This window comes from Macaca mulatta, chromosome 11, assembly GCF_049350105.2.
Source record: "Macaca mulatta isolate MMU2019108-1 chromosome 11, T2T-MMU8v2.0, whole genome shotgun sequence".
In the NCBI taxonomy this organism is placed as follows: domain Eukaryota; kingdom Metazoa; phylum Chordata; class Mammalia; order Primates; family Cercopithecidae; genus Macaca; species Macaca mulatta.
Genome location: NC_133416.1, coordinates 136,394,645 through 136,410,711, shown reverse-complemented (window position 1 = coordinate 136,410,711; position 16,067 = coordinate 136,394,645). Strand labels below are relative to the sequence as shown.

At 45.2% G+C, this 16,067-nt stretch overlaps 1 pseudogene; it reads right to left on the bottom strand.

The window, feature by feature from the left end:
• Positions 1-9,897: 9,897 nt before the first annotated feature.
• LOC100428531 (NACHT, LRR and PYD domains-containing protein 9-like) lies at positions 9,898-13,611 on the bottom strand (annotated as a pseudogene).
• Between the last annotated feature and the right edge of the window lie 2,456 nt (positions 13,612-16,067).

Here is a 16,067-nt window from a genome sequence, read left to right as displayed (position 1 = left end):
TTTTTTTTTACTTTTTGAGGAACCTCCATACTATTTTCCATCAAGGCTGTACAAATTTACATTCTCACCAACAATGTGTAAGTGTTCCCTTTTCCCCCCATCCTTGCCAACACACCTTACATCGTTTTAATACAAATAGCCACTGTATTCGTCCATTTTCACACTGCAGTGAAGATACTGCTAGAGACTGGGTAATGTATAAACAAAGGAGGTTTCATGGACTCACAGTTCGGGAGGCCTCAGGAAACTTAGATTCATGGCGGAAGGTGAAGGGAAAGCAAGGCACCTTCTTCACAAGGCGGCAGGAGAGAGTGAGAGAAACCCATGGGAAACTGCTGTTCATGGAACCATGAGCTCTCGTGAGAACTCCCTCACTGTCAACATGAAAACAGCCTGGGGAAACCGCCCCCATGATCCAATCACCTCCCACCAGGCTCCTCCCTTGACATGTGGGGATTATGGGGGTTGCAACTGGAGGTGAGATTTGGGTGGGGACACGGAGCCCAACCATATCAGCCACCTAACAGGTGTGAGGTGGCATCTCACTGCGGTGTTGATGTGCATTTCCCTGATGATTAGCGAGGTTCAGCACCTTTTCATACACCTGTTGGAATTCAGTTTTCTCCTAATCCCCCTTTAGCCAAGAATGGGAAGCTTTCTTTTCACACCACCACTCTTCCAAGTGTCTTCAGCCCTCACATCGGGTGATCCTGCAGGTCATTTGAGCCCGTCTGGGGCACTGCTCATGCCGAAGAGTCTCACCACCATCTCTCGGTCAGCAGCCCTCACTGGACAGGGGCGAGAAGGAAAGCAGGCCCTGACCCAGCTGCACCTGGCTCCCAGGTTCTGCCACAGAGGGTGCTCGTGGTCTCCATCTTGCTCCTGTGTGCAGGATGCTTCTAGGCCAGCTCCTCCCCCAGCCATGCTGCCTTGTACACAGAGCAGGGGCAGAGAAAGCTTGGCCTGCTAAGGTGCTTCTGCCGCTTTCTTGCACCATCGGCCTTGAATACAAGAATTGATCATCTGCTGCCCTTAGAGCGGCCAGTCTCTTTCAAAAGTCTGGCTGTCTTAGGGAGAAGAAAGGGCCTTTAAAGACTTTGAAGAACACACAGGAAGAACATAAAGCACATTGGTTTAACAAATATGTTCTGAGCACTGCCGCATGCCAGGTACCATTCAGGTTGCTAGGAAGAAAGTCATGAAAAAAATACAAGGTCTTGGGCCAGGCACGGTGGCTCACGCCTGTAATTGCAGCACTTTGGGAGGCCAAGGTGGGCAGATTACCTGAGGCCAGGAGTTTGAGACCAGCCTGGCCAATGTGGCGAAACCTCATCTCTACTAAAAATACAAAAAATTAGCTGGCCGTTTTGGGGGGTGCCTGTAATCTCAGCTATTCTGGAGGCTGAGACACAAGAATCGCTTGAACCCGGGAGGCAGAGGGTGCAGTGAGCTGAGATTGTTCCATTGGACTCCAGCCTGGGCAACAAGGGCGAAACTCCATCTCAAAAAAAAAAAAAAAAAAAAGACTTTATATATGTATATAAAGTCTCTTCTCTCTTGGAATTTACATGCTAATGGAGAGAGACAAATACAAGGGATGTGTACGTGAGTCTGTGTGTGGGGGGATGTGAGTCTGTGTGTGGGGGGATGTGAGTCTGTGTGTGGGGGTTTGGATGTGTGTGGGTGTGTGAGTCTGTGTGTGGGGGGATGTGAGTCTGTGTGTGGGAGGGTGTGAGTCTGTGTGTGGGTGTGTGAGTCTGTGTGGGTGGATGTGAGTCTGTGGGAGGGTGTGAGCCTGTGTGTGGGGGTTTGGATGTGTGTGTGGGTGTGTGAGTCTGCGTGTGGGGGTGTGGATGTGTGGATGTGTGGGTGTGGGTGTGAATGTATGTGGGAGCATGGGGGCTGTGAGTGTGTGTGGGTGTGTAGGTGTAAGTGTGCGGGGTGTGAGTCTGTGTGGAAGTGTGTGTGGGTGTGTGAGTCTGGGTGTGGGGGTGTGGGAGGGAGTGGGTGTATGAACCTGTGTGGGGCAGTGTGGATGTGTGGGTGTGAGTGTATGTGGTGGGGGTGTGTGTGTAGGTGTAACTGTGGGGGTGTGGGGGGGATGTGAGTCTGTGTGTGGGGGGTGTGGATGTGTGTATGGGTGTGTGAGTCTGTGTGTGAGGTATGGGTGTGTGGGTGCGGGTGTGAATGTGTGCAGGGGCTGTGGGGGTGAGTGTGTGTGTGGATGTGAACATGTGGGGGTGAGTGTGTGTGGGTGTGAACATGTGGGGGTGACTGTGTGGGGGTGTGAGTGTGGGGGCTGTGAGTGATAAGTGTTATAAAGCAAAATAAGTAAGGGGAGCAGAATACCTAGAGCAGGGGTGCTCTTATTTACATGGTAGTCAGCAGTATTTGAGAAGATAGCTGAAGGAAATGATGCAGAAAGACAAAGAATCACAGGAAAGAGTGTTTGAGGCACGAGCGATGAGCTGGATGGGCAGGAGGACACGGTAGGCAGTGAGATTAGAGAGCAGACAGGGGTCAAGGATGGGGTAGGGCGAGTTTAACTTTCCCTCTGAGTGATATGGGAGTAATCAGACGATTCTGAAGACAGGAGAGGCACAATCTGGCTGATGTCCTAAAAGAGGCATTCTGGCTGCTCTGCAAAAGATACATGACAGAGAGTCAAAGATGGAAGAGGGGAGACCAGGTAGCAGACCATCGCAATAATCCGGGGAGGTTCGGGGCAGAAGAGTGCCATAATCTGACTTCTTTTTAATAGATTTATCTGGAGTAGGGCAAGAGTGCATCGAGAGAGAACAGGTAGAAAATCAGTGCAATAATCCCCAGAGATGAGGGCGGTGAGAAGTCCTCAGAGGCTGCCAGAGCCAAAAGGGTTTGCTGATGGGCTGATTGTGTGGCGTGAGGGAAGCAGAGGAGTCCAGGTGACTTCAGGGTCTTCAGCTGGAGCATCGGGATAAATGAAGTTGCCATTGACGGAGACGGGGAAGATGGCTGCATGAGTGCACTAACCCATGAGTTCTGCCTCAAGCATGTTAAATTGAGATCTATGCTAGATATACAAGAAGAGATATCCGGAAAGGTGCTGCATGTGAAAATCTTGAGTCTGAGGTAGATGTCCAGGCCAGATACATAGACAAGAGAGTCATTAGCCTGTAGATTGTACTTAAAGAGAAGGAAGAGAGGAGAGGAGAAAAAAGAGACCTAAGGAATTGAAAAATGAGGAAGAACTTGCCCAGGAGATGGGGAGGGAGGTGCTAGTGGAGGGAGGTAAGAAACAGGAGGGAGTAGGGTCCCCAAAGGAAGAAGTTGATTCAGGAAACAAGAAACAATCAATGGTGCTGTATACTGATTAAAGGCAGATCAAGATGAAGACAGAGAATTGAACATGAAATTCAGCAACACTGAGATCACTGGTCTTCTGGACAGGAACTTCTTTTCTTGAGTGCTGGGAGCAAAAGAGTAGATTAACAAAAGAGTGAAGAGAGGAAAATACTGTGGACAGTTTTTCTAGTGGGTTTTGCTAAAATAAAGAAGAGGGGAGGAAAGAGAAAAGGTGGGATAGCAATTTTCTTAAAAATTAAAGATATTATAAGATATTGCAGGACTGATCAAGTGGTGAGAAGAAACATAATATTGCAAGGGGACAAGAGAACCACTTCCGGAATGTGAATGTCCTCACGTAGTTGATAGATGGAATGCACTGACCAAGGAGAAGGGTTGACCTTAAATCAGAGCGCAAACCATTCATCCATTGTAATAGGATGGAACCAATCTGTAGGTTGAGAGATAGGGATCTGAGAACTCACAACATTCTTCTCTTACTACTTCTATTGTACTCAGTGAACAGAAAGCAAATGGCTTTGGGAGCTGTAAAGGGGTTTCTAGACTGCACTGAGGATCCACTGAAATTCATGGCCAGAAAATTGAAGCAAGGCCAGTGGGCATGAGCGGGTGTTTCCCCAGTTACTTCCAGCTGCCTGCATGCAGGGGCGATGTAGATGCACAGTTGGATTTACCTGGAATTGCTGTTTTTGCAGGCGAATCTAACAGATGGAGAGAGAGCCCAGAGCATTGAGGGTATAGACAAGAGTTCGATGATGACTGTGGAACATAGTGTCTAAGCTCAGCACAGAGAGAGATGAAGATGAACTGTGTGTGTTCTGATTGGAGGTCAACCTCTCCTCCCCAAGAGGAGAGTGATGAAACATGACAAGGAAGTAGGAGGAATGGAGTACAAATCCAAGTGAAATAAAAGAACGTCAGGATTTGAAGAACGGGGGGCAGTGAGCTACACAGGTGAGAAGTGGAGACCAGAGAATGATGAGACATTTGGAATTGAGAGTGGGGTGGGTGCACTTTTTTTGATAATGCAAAAACATCTAAAGGGTGATATCAACAAGGGGCTGCTTCACGGCCTCTCAGTGTGCAAGGCTAATATCTGTCGCAGAGGGTCATGGAAGGGCTTTGGGAGCATAGAAATTGGGAAATTAATTCTTACTCATGCTCACTGAGGATGTTGAAGAAGGCTGCACAAATGAGGTGGGTTTTGGGGGGTCTTTTTGGCTGGGTCTTGAAGCATGCACAGATTCTAAATGGGTGGGGATTGTGCAGTAGAGGACTAACCTTCCCCCAAGAAAGGCTTGGCTGCTGACCAGCCAGCCTCTAAGTCCTTGGGATGTCCTGCCTGAAAAGAGCATCTTTGTTTACCGGGGACCTTTTTCCCACATTAGTCAATGTGGTTCATGGTGGGGGGTCTTGGACAAAGCAGTTATCCGCTCAACCTCTGTAGGGCCTGGAGAATCAGGTCAGCCATGAGGGTGGTCAGGTGAGTCTATAGGACCATCACCCAGTCAGAACTCTGCCCACCAAGGCTGGGGGAGCTTCACTGGCCGGCAGGAGTCTGTGCGTGTTGCCACACTTCATGGCTGGGGGCAGTAAGTGCTGTGCCTGTGACTCCAGTGGGAGAGGACAACTGGAACTCTCCTGGGCCCCCCCTGTGCACTGCTTCCATATGCTGGGTTCAGTCTGCACACTTTCACTGTAATAAACTGTCGCTGTGAGCATACCTGCTTTGCTCAGTCGTGGGCCTTCCAGGAAGCCACTGAGCCTGGGGGTAGTCTTGGGGGCCACAGTATTGGAGGTAAAGATGAAGGCCAAGAAACTCTAGTTAAGGACCTGGTATGAAACAAAACAAAACAAAACAAGGAAACTTGGAAATGTCATTTTCACATGAATAGACAGTACACAGAAAGGAAAAAAAAATTACTCTTAAACATATGAAAAAAGGGTCCAACCTGACTTTACAATATCACAAGTATAAAAGTATATTGAGATACCATTTTTTTAACCTAGGAGATTGGAACAAATCCCAAAGCACAGTAACACACTGCATCGTCAAGGCTGTGGGGACCCAAGGTCTCTCACATACAGCTGGCAAAAATGTGAACCAATTTAATTTGGCAATATCCATTAAAATTACAAGTACAAATACATTCGACCCATTTATCCTATGTCTGTAAATTTATCCCATCCAAATACTTGTACATGTGAGAATGCCTGTGCATAACAATATTCATTGCAGCTTTTTTGTGTAATAGAAAAAGATCGAAAGTAACTCATATGTCTATCAGTAGGAGACTGATTGAATAAATTACATTATACTATCCACCAGAATAAATAATGCAATGCAGCACATCTGAAAAAGAGGAATGAGAAAACTGTGTACTGATGTAGAAAGAGATACATTTCAATGACAAAAAGCAAGTCGCAATACGGTATTACAGCAGGCAACTATTTATGTTAAAAAGTGTGGAAAATAAGAATACACATTGTATTTGCATGTGTTCGCATAAAGATACCATGTAATAATACACAAATAATGGATAAATGTAATGGCCTCTTTGGGGGTGAAGAGAGGAAGGGGAAGGATTATTTTTGTACCATGTGAATATATTGTTTATTACACAGATTAAATTTAAAAAGAAAGAACTGCTATTTTCTAAACCACAGTACATTTTTGAATGCTTCCAAAAGACTGAAATGAAGTTGACTGCAGAAACATGTTTTGTGCCATTTCTGCTGGTTATCTGCTAATGTACTAGGCAGCCTCTATAATGCCCCCACCAATGCCTGCCTCCTGGCATTCATGCTCTTGTGTAATCCCCTCTCCTCACATGTGAGCTGGACTTACTTCTAATAAATGGAACATGGCACATGCGATGAAATGTCACTTCCAATGTTGGGTCATAAAAAGACTGTAACTCCCACCTTGGGTAGCAATGTAAGGTGAAATGTGTCCCTTTACAATTTACTGTTAAACCCCTAACCCCCAATGTGAATGCATTTGGAAATAGGACCTTTACAGAGTTCATTAAGGTTCAATGAGGTCATAAGGGTAGACCCATACTCTGATAGAACTGTGTCCTTATAAGAAGAGAAGCTAGGCACTGTGGCTTACTTCTGTAATCCCAACACTTTGGGAAGTTAAGGTGGGAGGATTACTTGAGCTCAGGAGTTGGAGACCAGGCTGGGCAACATAGTGAGCCCCCATCTGCTAAAAATACTTTTTAAAAAATTATGGCTGGGTGCAGTGGCTCATGCTTGTAATCCCAGCATTTTGGGAGGCCAAGGTGGGAGGATCACATGAGCCCAGGAGTTTGAGAGCAGCCTGGGCAACACAGTGAAGCCCCAGTTCTACAAAAAACAAAACAAAACAAAAAAACAAAAATTAGCCAGGCATGCTGGTGTACACCTGTAGTCCCAACTGCCTGGGAGGCTGAGGCCAGAGGATCTCTTGAGACCTGGAGGTTGAGGCTGCAGTGAGCCATGATTGTGCCACTGCACTCCAGACTGGGCAACAGAGCAAGACTCTTTACAAAAAGAAAGAAAGAAGGAAGGCAACACCAGAGCTTTCTCTCTCTCTTTACTATGTGAGGACACAGAGAGAAGGCAGCTATCTACAGGCCAGGAGGAGAATCCTCACTAGACACCAACACTCTTGGACCTTGACCTTAGACTTCTAGCTTCCAGAACTGGGAGAAAATAGATTTCCTGTTGTGTAAGCCACACAGTCCATGGTATCTTGATATGGTAGCCTGAACATGCTCCTTCAGGTGACAGGTGTGCTCTCTCTCTCTCTCTCTCTCTCTCTGTGTGTGTGTGTGTGTGTGTGTGATTACTTGTTCTAGAGGGAGTCAGGAGCCACATCACAAAACAGCCCCATGGAGAGGCCCAGGTGACAGAGGCCTGAGGCTCATTGACAGCCACGTGAAAGAGCTTGGAAGCCAACCCTCTCCACATCAAGCCTTGAGATGACTTTACCCCCGGCCAGCATCATGAGAGGCCCTGAGCCAGAGCAACTTGACGAAGCTGCTCCAATGCTTCTTACCTACAGAACCTGTGAGAGACTGAATGTTAGTTGTGTTCTGCTGCTATGTTTGGGGGTGATTTGTTACACAGCAATAGATAACTGATACATCCACACAGCAAGTTATTCCAAAGCTTAGCAGCCTGAAACAACAACACACACTTATTATGGCACACAGTTGCTGTAGCTCAAAAATTGGTACTGGCGTAGGCATTGGTCTAGCTCAGGACTCCTCATGGTTGCCATCAAGGTGTTGGCCAGGGCTGCACTATTGGTTCAACTGGGGTTCGGCAGCCACTTCTAAGATGGGTCACTCACAGACTGCTGGAAGGAGGCCTCTGTTCCTGACTGTGGGCAGAAGGTCTCAGCTCTCCATCACATGGGTCTCTCCACTGGTCTGTTTGAGAGTCCTTTCAACGTGGCAGCTGGTTTCCCCCAAAGCAAGTGATGCAAGAGAGAGAGAGGAGAGAGTGTGTGGCCCTGGATGTCACGCACTATTTATAATACCCTATTGGTGACCCAGCTCAGCCCTATTCAGTGTCGGGGGGACCTTCCCAATGGAGTGTACTCCAGGATCAGGGACCCTTGGGGAGCAGGTTGAAGACTCTATTGAGACGGGATTTTTCCCTTGACCTTGACCCTTCCGGAGTGGTTCATTTCACTCAGCCTGCAGTCTGTGGACAGCTAAGTGTTAACAGCTCAGTGAAGAGTGAGGGTGACAGACTCCTGCACCTTCCCTTTTTGACACAGTTTTTGTTGGGTGTTCAGGAAGAACCAAGTCACATGAACTGTTTGAAAGATGATGAATGTGGAAGGCTTTACTGAACAGTGGAAGTGGCTCTCAGTGGAAGGGAGCTGGAAAGGAGATGGTGCAGGAAGAAGGTAATCTTTCCCTGAAGCCCAGCCATCTCTGGCTGGGCTCCCCTCCAAAGCTGCACCATCTGAAGTTCTCCCTGGCTCAATTGCAGTTTCTCGGCTCCCCACTTAGCCGCTTCCATCCTGGTCCATCAGCAGCTTGTGTTGCTCCCTTCTTTTTTTCCTGCCCGCTGGTCTGGCTTTTGTGGGCACAGGACAGGGAGCAGAGTGGGCCAAAAAGGCAGTCATTTGGAATGGGATCAGCTGCTTTCACTTACGGCTGAGGGTCCAGGCTTGAGGGTGGAGTTTAGCCGGGAGCCCAGCCCTTCTGTATAAGGGTCAACTGTTTTTACTTAGGGTAGAGGTTCCAGGCTTGAGGGTAGAGTTCAACTGGGAGCCCAGCCCCTCTGTATAAGGGTCAACTGTTTTTACTTAGGGTAGAGGTTCCAGGCTTGAGGGTGGAGTTTAGCCGGGAGCCCAGCCCTTCTGTATAAGGGTCAACTGTTTTTACTTAGGGTAGAGGTTCCAGGCTTGAGGGTGGAGCTTAGCTGGGAGCCCAGCCCTTCTGTATGAGGGTCAACTGTTTTTACTTAGGGTAGAGGTTCCAGGCTTGAGGGTAGAGCTTAGCTGGGAGCCCAGCCCTTCTGTATCACTAGGACAACATTGATAACACAGTCCCAGGGCTGGGGGTGGGTCTGAGGATTGGGGGATTTCAGGAATGAGGTTTAGGGATGAACAAAGAATGCTTGAGCCTTGTCAGGTAACCATTTCTAACTACTTGGTGCTTTCCTTTCCCTATAAATTTGTATGGAGCCTACATAAAGAAGAAGGAAATAACATAAATGATAACATACTGAATATATATGTTGGTGAATTTTTTTTTTTTTTTTTTGAGACAGAGTCTTTCTCTATCACCAAGCCTGGAGTACAGTGGCAGGATCTTGGCTCACTGTAACCTTGACCTCCCAGGCTCAGGTGATCCTCCCACCTCAGCCTCCTGAGTAGCTGGGGTTACAGGCGAGTGCCACCATGCCTGGCTAATTTTTGTATTTTTGTAGAGGCAGTATCTCTGTATATTGTCCAGGCTGGTCTTGAACTTCAAGGATGGTCTTGAACTTCAAGGATCACGCTATCGGCCCACTTCAGCCTACCAAAGTATTAGGATTACAGGTGTGATCCATTGCACCTGGTCACTGCTAGAGACTTTTCATACAACAGTATGTCATGGAATTCTATGTTAGTACATATAGGTCTACTTTATGCTATTTGGTTTGTTTAAAAAAAATTATGGCAGTGAGGTGTTTAATATTTTAAAATATACAAAAACAGTGTAGATACATTTGAGTAATACTGAATTCTTAGAAAATAATCTATTGGAGTGTCATATATGAAAGGATAAGTAAAGATTTGGAAATGCTTTTTTTAATTGGACAAGAAAACCGATCAAATCTATATCTGGACAAACTAGAAACAGAAACTTTGAGTGCTAGCAATACAAACTATAGACACATTGATTCTATCGTCACTTCTACGTCAGAAGTATCAGAGAATTGCGGTGCCTGCAAAGGCGTGCTCTTACACACCAAGACACCCATTAAAAAAATAAAGCCGAGCTTTCCAGTGTGTTTAGCACTCATTTAATGTACTTGTTCTTTCAAATATTGCAAGGTAGGATGGGATTTCTAAAGATAAGGGCATATAGAACCGAGGCAAAGACAATCAGCACATACACACTGAATCACTCTCCATAATTATATTGCTAGAACGCCGTCAGGGAGTAGCCCTGAAATCACAGACCTGCTGCCATGATGGGCAATTACAGGACAGAGGTGCCAGGAGGAGAAGTGCCCACTGACCAAGGAAAGCCTTTGTGAGAAGATTACTTCAGGGTGCTCTCCATCAGAGAAGCACACCCCTGATCTTGTATTCCTCGTTGGTCCAAGGTTTATGTGAATTGGTCAGGTCGGGAATTTTTTCTTCCACAGACATCAGCCTCTTCTGAGTTTCTTCATCAAAGGCACATTTGTGCAGCCTTAAATCTTCGGAAGTAGGGAAGATGGTTAAGTTTCCTTTTAGCTACAGTGACACCAAGCATCCACAGGGGGCACAGTCCGGGTGGCTCAAAGCCTCACACAGCACCGCCACCACATCAGGGTCCAAGGTAACCCAGTTGAGGTTCAGGCTCCTCCATGTTTTGCAGGCAGTGAGTGCCACAGTAGGCATGGGTGATTGGCCATGTTTGCATTGCAAGACACTCTAAAGTGAGGATGGCGTCACATAACTGTTTGACACCAGCACCTCCTATTTCATCATACCCAAGTTTCAGGGTCTTCAGTGTTTCATTGCAAATAAGAACAGCAGCAATGTCCTTAGGGAAACAGAAGTAAGGAAACAGACCATCAACCACAATTCCTGTATGTTGCAGTCTGTGTGCTTCAGCACTTCACACAGAGATGCCGCGCCATTATCTTCCAGGAAATTTGATCCCAGATCAAGGAGGGATAGGGATTTATCCCATAAAAGGAGGAGGACGAGACACAGGTGAGACAGCAGCACATCAACATCAGTGTCGCCAGGGCACAGCAACATCATTCTTTCGTCCTTTGCGGGATTTTCTACCAAGGAGAGATGTGTCAGCTTGCTGTTGCAGGCCAGGACAGAGGCGATATCTTCACAACCTTCATGGGAGATGCCAGTATCAGCTCTTCTATCTTGCATGTTGCATGCTTCAATGTCTCACACAGGTGCCTGACATCAGTATGGGAGAGGCTAGTGCCATACGGGCTCAGAAATTTCATATGAGGGTCGTGAAGAACTGCCTTAAATAATTCTGAATCATTTCCAAAGTTAGGCATACAAGTAAACGTGAGTTTTTGGAGCTTACAAGCAGGCTGAGCCAGCACTTTGCCAAGAATTGCCAGGGAGGCATCACCAAGCCTACTGTTTTCCATGTCTAACGTCTGGAAGTTCTTGTTGGTAATGAACATTAAGCAAAGCTCCCACCAGTAAACGAGCTTGTCATTGTGATCTGAGACGCATCCTGAGAAATCTGGAAAATATTCTCTACACACATGTGAAGTATAGTTAAATTCTGACAATGCTTCAGGCAGACTGAAGATACTACCAAATGTTCTATGTTACCAATATAAATGAAAACTTCTTCAAAGAAATTTATCACTTGTGTTACAAATTCTTTTTCCTGAGTTGCAAATAAACCACAGAATAATTCCTGGAAACCTATCGCTTCCCTATCAGCTTCACATTGACTTAAACTTTTAAGGCACTGGGTTATTTCTTGCTTTAGGTCTTTTGACAATGGAAAACCGAAGGATGTCTCCAGCAAGCTGATGATTTCTTCTGTTGAATTTCCAAACACGAATACCCCCACCTGGGTCAAGTGGGTTTAAGGCTGAGCCACCCTGGCTCTTACAAGCTGGATTATGCTTCCAATGGTTGGGTTAGGATCATCTTTGGGTCGTTTGAGCAAATAAAACATGGCAGCACAAAACTCTTGGATACATATATGGATGAAGGTAAAACAGTTACCTCTCCTTTGGAGAAGTTTCATACCTGCCCATATTAAGCCCTTAGACTCAGATAACCCATTCCTCCAGAGATCCCATGGCAAAATACAAGTGTATGTGTCCACATTCCCTGACTTCCTGCTTTAAATACATTTGTTTAAAATGATGTATATAAAGAGGTGGTATTTTGGGAGTTTATTTCAAGGTCTTCTCCCCTTTCTAGCCACCATTTCATACAAGTACAGACCAACCAGCATATAAAGGGATTATGGCACAAGATAAACAGCGGTCCAGTATCTCTCACAAAATTAAAGGCTTTCAAGACGTTATTCTTCTCGCTGAAGAAGTAGGAGAAATACAGCTTCCTTTCAAGTTCAGTGAATCCTGGGAGCTTTATGAGTTTTGGATGCTACACCATAAAATAGTTTTTTTTTTTTTTTTTGCATACCCACTTTTCCTAATGCAATAAGCAGAGAGGATTCTGGAATCATCTTTTTTTTGCAACAAACTGCTCAGGATAATTTGTGTTGGCTGCTGCTGCCTCCAGTCATCATACAAGTCAGCTTTAAGTTCCAAGTCAAACTTCAGTTGCTCAAAGCCATCCATGATGAACAGAATTTGCTCTGGCTGGGAAAAAAAGTCTTTGATCTTTTCTGGAGACTCAGGCCAGTTCCAGTCCCTAGAGAGGAGCTCCAGTAAGCTGGTCTCTGTGATACCGTTCGTTTCACAGACATTAAGGAAGAAAACAAATGTGAATCTATCCTTCCATAACATAAGTTTCCCTCTGCCCAGTCCAACATCACTTTTTTTTTTTTTTTTTTTTTTTTTTGAGACTGAGTCTTGTTCTGTCATCCAGGTTGCAGTGCAATGGTGCGATCTCAGCTCAGTGCAACCTCTGCCTCCCAGGTTCAAGTGATTCTCCTGCCTCAGCCTCCCAAGTAGTTGGAATTATAGGCATGCACCAGCATGCCCAGCTAATTTTTGTATTTTTAGTAGAGACGGGGTTTCACCATGTTGGCCAGGCTGGTCTTGAACTCCTGACCTCAGGTGATCCGCCTGCCTCAGCCTCCCAAAGTGCTGGGATTACAGGCGTGAGCCACTGCACCTGGCCCATTACTTTTCTTAAAAGGGTTGTTTTTCCAATTCCATCAGAGCCTTCCAGGACCACAGTGAGTAGTCTAGCTTCAGCAGCATATGCATCATTCAATACTTGGACTCACTTTTCATGATTTCTTTGTAGAAATGCTCAGGGACATGAACACAGGTTTCCCTTTCCCATACAAGTTGAATTTTTTCTTTCATGTGCTTTCTATATGGGTTGAGCTTATTTCTCATCTCTTCCTGAGCCTTCGTCCAGAGATCTTTCCTACTGATCTGTAGAAATAGGTTCAGTGTCACCTTCCATGCCTGTTCTCCTGGATAATGTTTGTCCAACAGCTTTGCTACATCTTCTTTGGAAGGCTTCTTTAGCTCAGGCCAGGTGATTGGCTTGAGTTCAGATGTCAAAGGTTCTTGTTTGAGGAGCTCCTTAAATTTCCAAAACTCTTCCTTTCTGCGTTCCTTTAGCTACCACAACAAGCCAAAATCTGAAAAGAAAAAAAAAAAAAAAAAAAAAAAAGGATTCCACCACATTGTCCCAGATTGTGAGCTCAGATGTCTCCAGAGGGAAAAGAAAGATCCTCAAAAATAAAGAATAAATGATACCCAATCCTGCTCCTGGTCCTTCTGGCTGGTACTCATCCTATTTTATGCTATTTTAACTGGCATATGGCACTTCACAGGATGTTTATAGACTGTTTTATGTAACTATTCACTTATTGGTGTCCTTTTCAGTTAGTTCAAGTTTTGCACTGTGAAAAATAATAATAGACAATCTCCAAAGGTTATGTACCTTATGATTCTATTTCTGTGATATCCTAAAAAAAAAAAAATTATAGTGACGTAGAACATATGACAAGGGCCAGAGGTAAGGGGTGGGGAAGGAGTATGTTACTATGAAGGGTTAATGTGAGGAAATTTCCAGTGCCCTGATGGTGGTGCCAGTTACACCAATCTATACCTGTGTAAATTTCATGGAACTATACAGAGCTAACATGTCAATTTTGATAAGTGGTAACTTTTTAAAAGTAAATTGATGTTTTAAAGTAATCATATATGTACAATGCTGCTGTGACCATCCATGTAATGCCCGACATGAGGAGGCTGCTCTAGGGCAGCCTATAGGAAGAGTGATGCCAAGTCACAGGTTATCACATCTTTGATTTTAATATTTTCTGCCAAGTAAATATTGTATTGTGTTGCTTGAAAGCAGCTACACAGATGGGCTTTTATTAAATTAGCAAATTTTGTTTCATATATTTGAGGTTTACAATGTGATATTTTGGGGTACATATAGATGGTAAAAATGGTAAGAAAAAAATGCAAAAGAAATAAAAAAGAAAAAGAAAAGAAAACAATTACTGTGGTGAAGCAGATTGACATAACTGTCATCTCACATGGTTCCTTTTTTGTGACAAGAGCAGCTAAAATCTACGTATTTAACAAAACCCCAATACAATTTTGTTAACTTTCGTCCTCATAATGCACCTTAGACCTCTAGACCTGTTTATTCTGCATATCTGCTCATTTGTATCCTTTGACCCACACTGCAGCATTAGTAACATAGTCACAATAACCAAGACACCGAAACAACCTGAATGCCCATGAGCGGGTGAATGGATAAAGACAATGTGGTTCTGTAGGGAGAGAGAATGGAATAGTATTCAGCCTTTAAAAAAGCGGCCGGGCATGGTGGTTCACACCTGTAATCCCAGCACTTTGGGAGGCTGAGGCAGGCAGCTCATGAGGTCAAAAGATCGAGACCATCCTGGCCAACAAGGTGAAACCCTGTCTCCACTAAAAATACAAAAATTAGCCAGGTATGGTGGTGCATGCCTGTAGTCCCAGCTACTCAGGAGGCTGAGGCAAGAGAATCACTTGAACCCAGAAGGCGGAGGTTGCAGTGAGCTGAGATCATGCCACTGCACTCCAACCTGGGTGACAGAGCGAGACTCCATCTCAGAAAAAAAAAAAAAAAAAAAAGGAGATCCTGCCATGTGTCACAACATGAATGAACCTGGTGGACATCATTCTAAGTGAGATCCAAACACAGAAAGACAAATCCGGCATCATCTCACTTACATGTGGAATATTTTCTAAAGAGCTCAAATATGCAGACATAAAAAATGAAACAGTCATTACCACAGGTGCGGGACTGGGGAAACAAGGACATGTGGGTCAAGGGATACACAGCAGATAGTAGCATGGGTTTTTCTTAAAGGCAACATGGCCTCAGGGATAGTTCCTGCTACGGGCTCTATGGGGGACCTCAACAGAGAAGTGAAAATCTGTATATTAAAAATCCGAAATATCCCAAATCTATTTTCCAAACTGCTGTCCTTTCTTTTTTACTGGGGTAGGTTCACAACGCAGGGACAGAATGAGAAACAAAGCAGAAAAAGAGGAAATGAGACGAGGAGTTGAAAACTCCAGTAGCTACAGGGCCCAGCTGGTAACATGAAAAAACAATTATTATCGTAAGTATAGCAAACATTGAGAGAGATCTTTCAAGATGTCAGGCACTGGCTGATAGGGTTTGCCTGTGTCCCCACCCAAATCTCATCTCAAATTGTAATCCCCACATGCCAAGGAGGGACCTGATGGGAGGTGATTGGATCTTGGGGATGATTTTCCCCATGCTGTTCTCATGATAGTGAGTTCTCAGGAGATCTGATGGTTTAAAAGTGTGTGGCTTCCTTCACGCTCTGTCTCTCTCCTGCCACCATGTAGACTGCCTTGCTTCCCCTTCCCCTTCTGCCATGATTGTAAGTTTCCTGAGGCCTCCCCAGCCATGCAGAACTGTGAGCCAGTTCCACCTCTTTTCTTTATAAATTACCCAGTCTCAGGTGGTATTCTTTATAGCAGTGCGAGAATAGACTAATTCACCAGCCAAATGACTTTCCACATCACAATGGATTTGATCCTTACAACACACCTCTAAAGCAGGTTACCTTCATATCCCACATATTACAGGTGAGGAAACTGAGGCACAAAGAGAGTGAGCAATATACCTGATATTACACCTAGAAAATGGCAGAAGCAGAACTCAATACAAGGCAATTCAGAATGCACAACCCTAAGTGGATGAAATCAGCCAGGAGTTAGAATCCTGACATTCCATATTGCATTGTCAACACCACACCTGACAACCAGAGTGAGGATCGAGGAGGTGAGGGCAGATGCAGCAGGCAATAGCTCCACACATGGCTGCCCTTGGAAAA